The sequence below is a fragment of the Eschscholzia californica genome, unplaced genomic scaffold (genome assembly GCF_041429995.1).
Source record: "Eschscholzia californica isolate CP2 unplaced genomic scaffold, dmEscCali1.0.p SCAF_2, whole genome shotgun sequence".
Taxonomy (NCBI): Eukaryota; Viridiplantae; Streptophyta; class Magnoliopsida; order Ranunculales; family Papaveraceae; genus Eschscholzia; species Eschscholzia californica.
The window spans coordinates 22,723,645-22,732,301 of record NW_028238309.1 but is presented as its reverse complement, the minus strand read 5'-3'; the positions used below and the strand labels follow the sequence as shown (position 1 = coordinate 22,732,301).

Sequence of the window (8,657 nt, the reverse complement as noted above, 5' to 3'; positions counted from 1 at the left end):
TGACGAAGTTGTCCACAATCCTCCTCGAAAACCAATGAACATGGAAGAATAGGCCTCACCATCGAAATCCCTGAAAAGGAGAAACGAAAATAAATTATAGCTTTCAATTGAAATAAGACCACCTTGTGAAGAATGAAAAACAAACTGAAAGAGAGAAGTTCAATCAGAAAACCCCCTTCACAAAAAACAAAAGAACCCACGCCTCGAAGAACACCACAAGTGCAGGTTCCTGAAAATGTAATCAATGTACTCAGCCTTTATATATATGCATAACTAACAGTCTCATAAACAAAAATAGGGAAGTAGACTTACATAGAACAATAGAAGAAAAATTCTGCGAGGTTGATGAAAAATCGGAAACCCCCAACGGGAAAACCAAATGAAATCTCCTTGGAGTAAGTCAAATTCGAAGATTCCTGGGAAATCAATTGAATTTTGCATGCTTCAGTTTAAGTTTCTCTAACAAAAGGATAGAACTTTTTAGTCATCCAGAAGGAAAGAATTTTAGAGGATGAAACTCGGTAGACAAAACTTTCTTCAAAGAAAATTTCTCCTCTGAGGGCTTAAATAAACCAACAAATAACAAAAAAAAGAAAAAGGCGAAGGGAATCAACGATCTTAAAATACGGCAAGCTATAAACCAAAAGAAATTTAATGGTACTATCTTCCCAGGGGAAATGAGAGGAACACAAACAGTTGGTTATGGATATCACAATTCTGAAAGTATTACATGGATAAAAATGTCATTGATCAAAATAGATAAAGTGATAAACCCTTGTATAGAAGGATAGCCAAACAATAGGGAAGAAGAATGTAGTACAACCTATGTGAATTGGAAAACCCTCTTGACCGCAAAGTCAGATCTCCTTGGAGTAAGGCCAGTTGAAAGTTGGCTACGAAAATCAAAGGAGCGTGTTATTCCTCTAGCAAGAAGAAAGAAGAAAGTCGAGAGACAGAAAAATATTTTTAAATGGAAAACTTATCAATTACTGGAGAAAACAAAAGTTAAGAGGCGAAGTCGACACCCCCAGCAGAAAATAAGACAGCAGTTGTCCTGCGTACCAATACCTAACACACCGCAAGACAAAACATGTTAGCCTTGGTAAGGAACAAGATGGCATAGAACGATCACTAAAAGTTCACATGCAAGACACAAAAGTTAATAGCACAATTTACCTCGTGAAAAGCACAGGATTAGAAGAAGAATAGGAGTGGCTATTCCATCACAAAGATACCTCACAAAGAAAATGCATAAACCTTTACCAATGTTTCATTAAAAAGGATCATCCTCATCCAAAGCAAGAACAAAATGAAAGAGAAGAGCTATTAGATTAGAGAACCCCCTTTTTGATCAAAACAGAGAAAGCCCAATCTTTCAAATAGACACCGACTTCCCGAGGAACTTTTTTATAATATATATTGCATATTCCTATAGCAACAAAGAATTAAAACCAGAAATGATGCACTGAAAATGACCAGGATATATTTTAGAGAAAGAGCATTCAACAGATAGCACGAGTGCACGACACCATCAAGTCGAATTTCTAAATTCCACCTCTGTTAGTAAGTTGTCTTACTCTACCCACGCTGAAATGGCCAATTACCAATCCAATTCAAATCGTATCCCAGAAAAAACAGATCCAGTAGAACCTTCGGAAGGCAGAAAAGTGAACAAGGAAACAAGGTTATAGAATCCGGGCACAAATTATGCACTGCCGCTAAAACTGGAAAAGGAACAAGACTGCAAATACTGATAACATCACTGATGTACACATCCTCTAAAACTAGACCATTAATAAGCATACAACTTAATTAGAAACAGAGTGCAACCCATAAGGTAACCTCAATACACGATTGTAAGAACACATACAAACTGCAAACTAAGCAACTCAACATGGAAACTCCCTCAACATAGACCAAGTAACAAAAAATAAAAAACGCACTCAAGATAGACCAAGTAACTTTTCAACATGACAGTCTTAAAACACTAACGATAAAAAATGCTATGATAAGCAGATTCATTCTGACATGTCCTTAAAGTAAAAAATGATAGCATAGACACCCCAAACAGAAAAATATAACTTCGATGAGTCGGTGTAGAAGCCCCCTTCAAGAACAAATCGAAGAACTCCCTATGTAAAGCTAATCCCCTACAGAAAGAAAGTCTCAGAAAATACTTAGAAACCCAATGATCAAGACAAATACTCATATTTAGCTGGCATTCCAACTGGAGCACCCTGGAAACAGTTGAATGTCATTGTCCTCCAAGCCTGAAAAAGAGTTCCGCATGGAAAGATTACTTCCATACGAACTACCAAATGAACAAATTAAACTAAATTAAACTTCTCATGGGTTCAAGTTTTACATTTTTCCATGATAGGAGATGATCCGATTTTTAGTAGCTAACAAGCCATAATGCTGTGCCTGTAATAAAGTGAAGAATTAGCGGTTGATTAAACATTGGAACCATATAAAAATATACATACCAGACAAATATCTAAACAATCAACTAAATCAACTCGAAATAAAAAAAAAAATCCACTTCAAAGATCCACATGTATCCAATCGCTATAAAACAATCAATCAAGATGAAGCAAGTCCATGACACGTAATGGTAGACACCTGAGAACACAGAAAGAAAACTTTTGGAGCTATAACAAAACTTAACTTGAGACAGAAAACCCCCTTCACCCCACTGAATTTGACTCAAAAACCTCTTTCAGTTCAAATAATGAACGTCTCTCTAGAGCTCAGTTGTCCTAGAGTGCCAACAATAAAAAGAAGGGTGCAAAAGGAATAAATAATAGAGTAAAATTCTCAATTTATGCTAGTTGAAAACTCAAGTGGACAAAAGAAATTAACATGGTAGAAACTTTAATACTTTTTATGGTTCTGCTCGCTCCACCAGAGGGATGCACGGGAATCATTTCAATTGTTTCTGATTCCTGAAAAATACTAAGTAAGAACCATTATTTTTGGGGAGAAAAGATCTCTTAAACAACTTCATAAACTAGAAAAACCCCTTGAAACGAAATCATATTCATTTCCCAACATCAATGTGGCAGAAAAATGCTAGCGGGGATAAAGAAGATGGCAGTGAAAAAGATGAAATAAATCTGCAGAAGCGGAAAACAAACTCAATGCGGTGTACAGTTGAATTCAATGTATAGATGATTCGAATGACAATTGAAATTTCAAAATTGCATAGATATCAAATCTGCAGAAGCAACCAACCGATCAAGAATGAAAATCTAGCCCCATATTATACTAAGACAATCTGTACAGTACACCACATCTGAAACAAATCGTTTATGTTAAATCTCTTTCAAATAAACTTTCATCCAGAATAGTTTTTTCACTCAGGATTTGAAGCAGTCAATGACAAGAGTAAGAAATTAGAATATCCAGCATGTGAACGTACCTTATGATACACACAAGTACTAATCACAATAAAGGATCCGAAAGGTATAGTAGCTATAGCACCAAGGTATATCTTAGACAAGGACCATTGAACAGACCCACCAAGATAAGGTCAAGTTCACTATATCCGAACCCCGTCAGTAAGTTGTATTATTGTACCGAGCTGAAATGATCAATGTCAATCCAGTTCACATCTCCATTAAGATCTTCATTCCCCAGAAAACATATCGTCTGACACTTCCAGATGGCAGAAACTTAAAAGGAAACAAGTGTGAAGGACCTGGGCACGAATTACACTCCGGCTAAAACTGGATAAGCAACAAGCCTGCAAATACTGATACAATAACCGATATACCAATCCACTAAAACTAGACCATTAACTAGCATTAAACTTAGAAACAAGGTGCAATCAATCAGGTAACTTATATACACATATGTCTGAACAAATACGATTGCAATCTGATAAAAGCTACCCAAGATTCTTGACCCCTTGAAACATGAGCTAGAATAAATTGTGGTCCTCCTATCTTGTACCCTGAAAGTAGTGGAAAGAAATCGTACGCTTAACGTCGAAAGTAGATACACTCAAAAAAGGAAGACAAAAATGAATTAGAACAAAAACCTCTTGGTCTTGGAAGTAGGAAAAACACCTGGGGGGAACCTAATCATATCTTCTTGGAATAAGTCCAATTCAAAAATCTCTTGGAAAATCAATAAATTTCGGCACGCTTCAATTATTCAAAGAAGCAAGGTAAGAAAGACCCTGCAAATACAGCACAATTAACTCACATTTCATTTCACTTCTACCAAACAATAATGCGACATAAACACTACATTAAAAAATACCACAAATAGAGAAAGTGCAGGTAGCTTTAATAGCAAATTAGTAACGGCGTTCCTATGACCACACAGAACTAAAAATGAATGGGAGTGACTATTCCATCACAAAGATCTCGAGGAAAGATAATGCACACGAAAATCAACATTTTCATTCAAGAAAACACCCTCAAGCAAATCAATTAGAAAAATGATGGAGAAAGCTTGAGAAGGAACTAAAACCTTTTACATCTCATAAGCAAAAGTCCCTCCATGTTGGGATTTACCAATAGCTTCCCGCTTATAAAAGAACAATCAATTCAAACCCATCTCAACTTGGCAAAAATATACTTGTTAAAGATGTCAGGTAGATTTTGGAAAGACACTTAAATGAAGGCAACCATATTAGCCATCCATTAATCACAATGTGATATTCTATAGCATTTTAAAGATAAACCTTCCAAACCTTCCAACAACAAAGACGATGTTCTGATGTTAAAAAAGCAGCTATGCACAATTATGTCAACAAATTCCATACTAACAGTGAAAACCCCAAGGGCACGGCGGATTCCAATTAACAGCAACAAAAAGACAAGATCATGATGAAGTTTCAAACCTGATATGGACCTAAGTAAATAACTAGACATCGGCTACTACAAGCACAAAACTTCACATTGCTGGAGTCAAAACTGGTTGCTGCAGAGGCAATACCGAATGCCTTGGCGGTGCCAAGCACATGTGGAGACACTACCACAACATTCATTCCAACTCCTACCTGGCACAAGCTATTATCCCGATAAAAATGGAAACAAGCCTGCAAATACTCATCAAATCAGAAATCTACTAAAAATGGTCCATTAGACAGCATACAACTTCGAAACAGAGATAAAAACTTAGGAAAGCCATCGAGCCTTATCTTCCCCAACCAATAACATAACTCAACATACAAAATTACAGAACACATAAGAAGAGCAAATCGAGAAGAGACATCCAATTGTTCTTCTCCCCTCGGGACATGACCCAAATCTATATTCTGGTTGTCCAAATTGTGTGCCCTGAAAGTATAAGGAAACTGTATGATTCATGCTGAAAATAGATATGCGGCCCAAAAGAAAAAGATTCTAAGTTACAGGGTTTCCAATCTATGAGTAAAATCTACAGGAAACATACAAATTCTCCATGAAATGAGAACAAAAATCAAGAAGATTCAGCAGAGCTTAAGGTTAGTATGGACAGCAGCAACCACTGTAATGCAAATCACACAATGAAGTGAAAATATTGTACACTCAACTCTAGTATTGCAGGTTCCTGAAGAAGGATTAAGTAGATTTACCATTTCTGTATTTGCATTACTACACATTCCCTAAATCAACAGTAAGGAACAAAATTTCTATGGAACAATAGAAGATAAGAAAAAAAAGACCTCGGTTCACAAAGCAAGAAACGGATATCCTAAAGCAAGTCCAATTCACACATCCCTGAGAAAAAAAAAAAGCAATCCGTTTATCACAGTTTGGTATCCCAAAGCTTTATAAAGATATCTAAGCAAAACGATAAACATTCCGAACTTTCCACCGACTAAGATGATGTTCTAAAGTTATGCAAGCAGCAATACCCAGTTATCTCAACAAATTCTATATTAACCGTAAAAAACCCAAGGGAACGACAGATTCTTTAACAGTAACAAGAAGACGTGATCATGTTGAAGTTTCAAATCTGATATGGACCTAACTAGATAACTAGACGTCGGCAATTACAAGAACAAAACTTCAAATTGCTGGAGTAAAAAATGGTTGCTGTAGAGGTAGTACCGAATGCCTTGGCGGTGCCAGGCTCATGTGCAGGCAGTATCACAACAATCATTCCAACTCCTACTTCGAAATAAAATACTACGTGCTGAAGCAAATAAGTCATGTCAAGTCTCTCACCAGATAACATCCAACGAAAATAGTTCTCACTTACAATTTAAACTAGTCAATTAAGAACAAACGGATGCAAAAGATAAGCATAGATGAAGCAAAACCAGATAAATAACAAAAGAGAACCTAACTAGAAAACTAGAACATCCAGCATGTGAGGACAGAGGACTTAAAGATACAAAAAATAAATCACCATAACGTCATCCATTGCAGTGGCACTACGTGAAATCAAACCTGGGCACCAGGAGAAGACCAAAATGAAACCAAGAAGGAAAACAACAGTAAACAACATGGGCACAAGCTAATAATGTAAACAAACCTGCAAATACTTATCGCATCAGAAACCCACTAAATCTAGTTCAAATCCAAATAACTTCGATTAGAGACAAAAACTTAAGAAAGCGCCCTTCACACAACTAACTTTTAAAACTGATCCAGCCGTCCTACGAAACCAATACACTAAAATGAGTACTTAAAACTATTGAAAACGAAGAAGAAATAGAACACTTTGTAACATATCGCCTCCCAAAATCAACATGGAAAAAAAAGGCAAGCCTTCCCATAACAAAGATGCATAAGAAAAAGACGAAAAACCCTGGTTTTGCATATCACAATTCCAGAAAGTATAAAATAGATAAAATGTCACTGATCAAAATAGATAAAGTGAAAAACCCTGGTAGAAAAGGATAAACAAACAATAGGGAAGAAGAATGCAGTAAAACCTATGTAAAATAGGAAAACCCTCTTGACCGCAAACCAGATTAGATCTCCTAGGAGTAAGGCACTGCAAAGCTGCCAGTAAAAAATCGAACGAACTTCACATGCTCCAATTGCTATTACTCTAGCAGGAACAAAGAAGAAAGCCAAAAGACAAAAAACGCCTTCTAAATGGGAAACGCCTTCATAAAGCAACAATATGCAACTATTTAAGGCGTAACTTAGAGTGGGACTTGAGAAGAGAAAAACTTACAAATATCACTAAAGAGAATCTCACACGTTAGGGAATGAAGAGATAGAGAAAGATATTAAATAAAACACTGAAAAGGAAATGTAACAGTGTACTTTTCCCCAAGGGACATGATCCGGAGAAGTAATAAATATATTTAATGTTAGTTACCTACGGAGAAAATTAAGAACTAGCCATAAAGAAGAATTTTGTGGAACTTATGTAGAATAAGAAAACCCCGAAAAGCATCAAACAAATCCAATGTTTTTGTATTTCGAATATGTAATTAGGAATAAAATCCCTTACAAAAGGATCTCTTTTTGAACGTCACAATTAAGGAAACCACCCTTGAGAGGAAACCAGATCGCGTCCCATTGGAGTTCGTTGAAGTTGCAAATACCTACTAAAATGTAGGAATTTCAAACGCGTTACTTGTAACTCTTCATTAACGAAGTACGAAAAACAAAGAAGCAAGTTCAAAAGCCCCCTTCACTCGCTTACTTTATTGATCCCAAGTGGTCTTAGCAAACAAAGGAACTCAAGTGAGTACTTAGAAATTAGAACTATCCAAAACAGCCTTAAGAAAGAAGAGACAAAATATTTTGTGACCATTGCCTCCCAACATCAACGTGGCAGAAAAGACTGGCCTTCCCAAAAAGAAATTTAATAATACTATCTTTCTGAGTGACATGGGAGAAACACGAACAATATGTATACGGATATCACTATTCCTGAGAAGTACTAGAGAGATAAAATGGTAAAAGAAGGATAAACCAACAATTGTAAAATGTACTGGAATCTGTATTATCTAGATGCAGTGGAATATATATTTATCATGTGAAATAGATAACCCACTTGAGAACAAACGAAATCACATATCCTCAGAGTAAGTCCAATTCAAAGATGCCTGTGCAAATCAAATAAATTTTACGCTATTCCTCTTGCAAAGATAAAATCAGAGAAGCAAGACAAAGAACAGAAACAAACTTTTAAGATGAAAGACCCATCAGTAATTGAAAATAACAAGCTGTACAGGCGAACTCTTGAGCTCCAGCCAGTTAACATACCCCAACTCTCCTTGATACTACTAAATAACAGAAAAGATGACCAAACATGTTAGCCTTGTTTGATAACGAAAAGGTATAGCATAAGATTTAGCGCTAGAAAGAAAAAAAAAATCAATAGCACAACTTACCTGAGGAACGTGAGGAAAACACGGTCAACTGGTCTTCCAAGATATAGATAAAGAAGAACAGATGTGATCGGTACAGATAGTTACACCATCCTAGAGAAGGACCAACCTAGAGAAAACTTTTATGGAATCCATGGAAGTAGGAAAAACGCCTGGTGAAAACTTAATCATATCATCTTGGAGTAAGTCCAATTCAAATATCCCTTAGAAAATCGAATAAGTATCAGCATGATTCCAATATTAAAGAAGCAAGTTAAGAAAGACCCGTCGGATACAACAAAATTAACTCGCAGTTGATTTTACACCTACCAAACTATAATGTGAAATAAACACTTACAAGTACAAAAAAGACCACAAAAAGAAA

General features: G+C 36.1%; 2 long non-coding RNA genes across 2 annotated transcripts; both read right to left on the bottom strand.

Annotated features, from left to right (window-relative positions):
* Nucleotides 1–1,771: 1,771 nt before the first annotated feature.
* LOC147556952 (uncharacterized) lies at nt 1,772–2,862 on the bottom strand. The gene is made up of 2 exons (XR_015233665.1): nt 2,366–2,862; nt 1,772–2,270 (listed from the first exon to the last, which is right to left on the bottom strand). It is a non-coding gene; the product is annotated as an uncharacterized LOC147556952 (long non-coding RNA).
* A 357-nt stretch (nt 2,863–3,219) lies between these two features.
* Nucleotides 3,220–5,534, bottom strand: LOC147556951 (uncharacterized). Its single transcript, XR_015233668.1, has 3 exons — nt 4,853–5,534; nt 4,071–4,183; nt 3,220–3,955 (listed from the first exon to the last, which is right to left on the bottom strand). It is a non-coding gene; the product is annotated as an uncharacterized LOC147556951 (long non-coding RNA).
* Between the last annotated feature and the right edge of the window lie 3,123 nt (nt 5,535–8,657).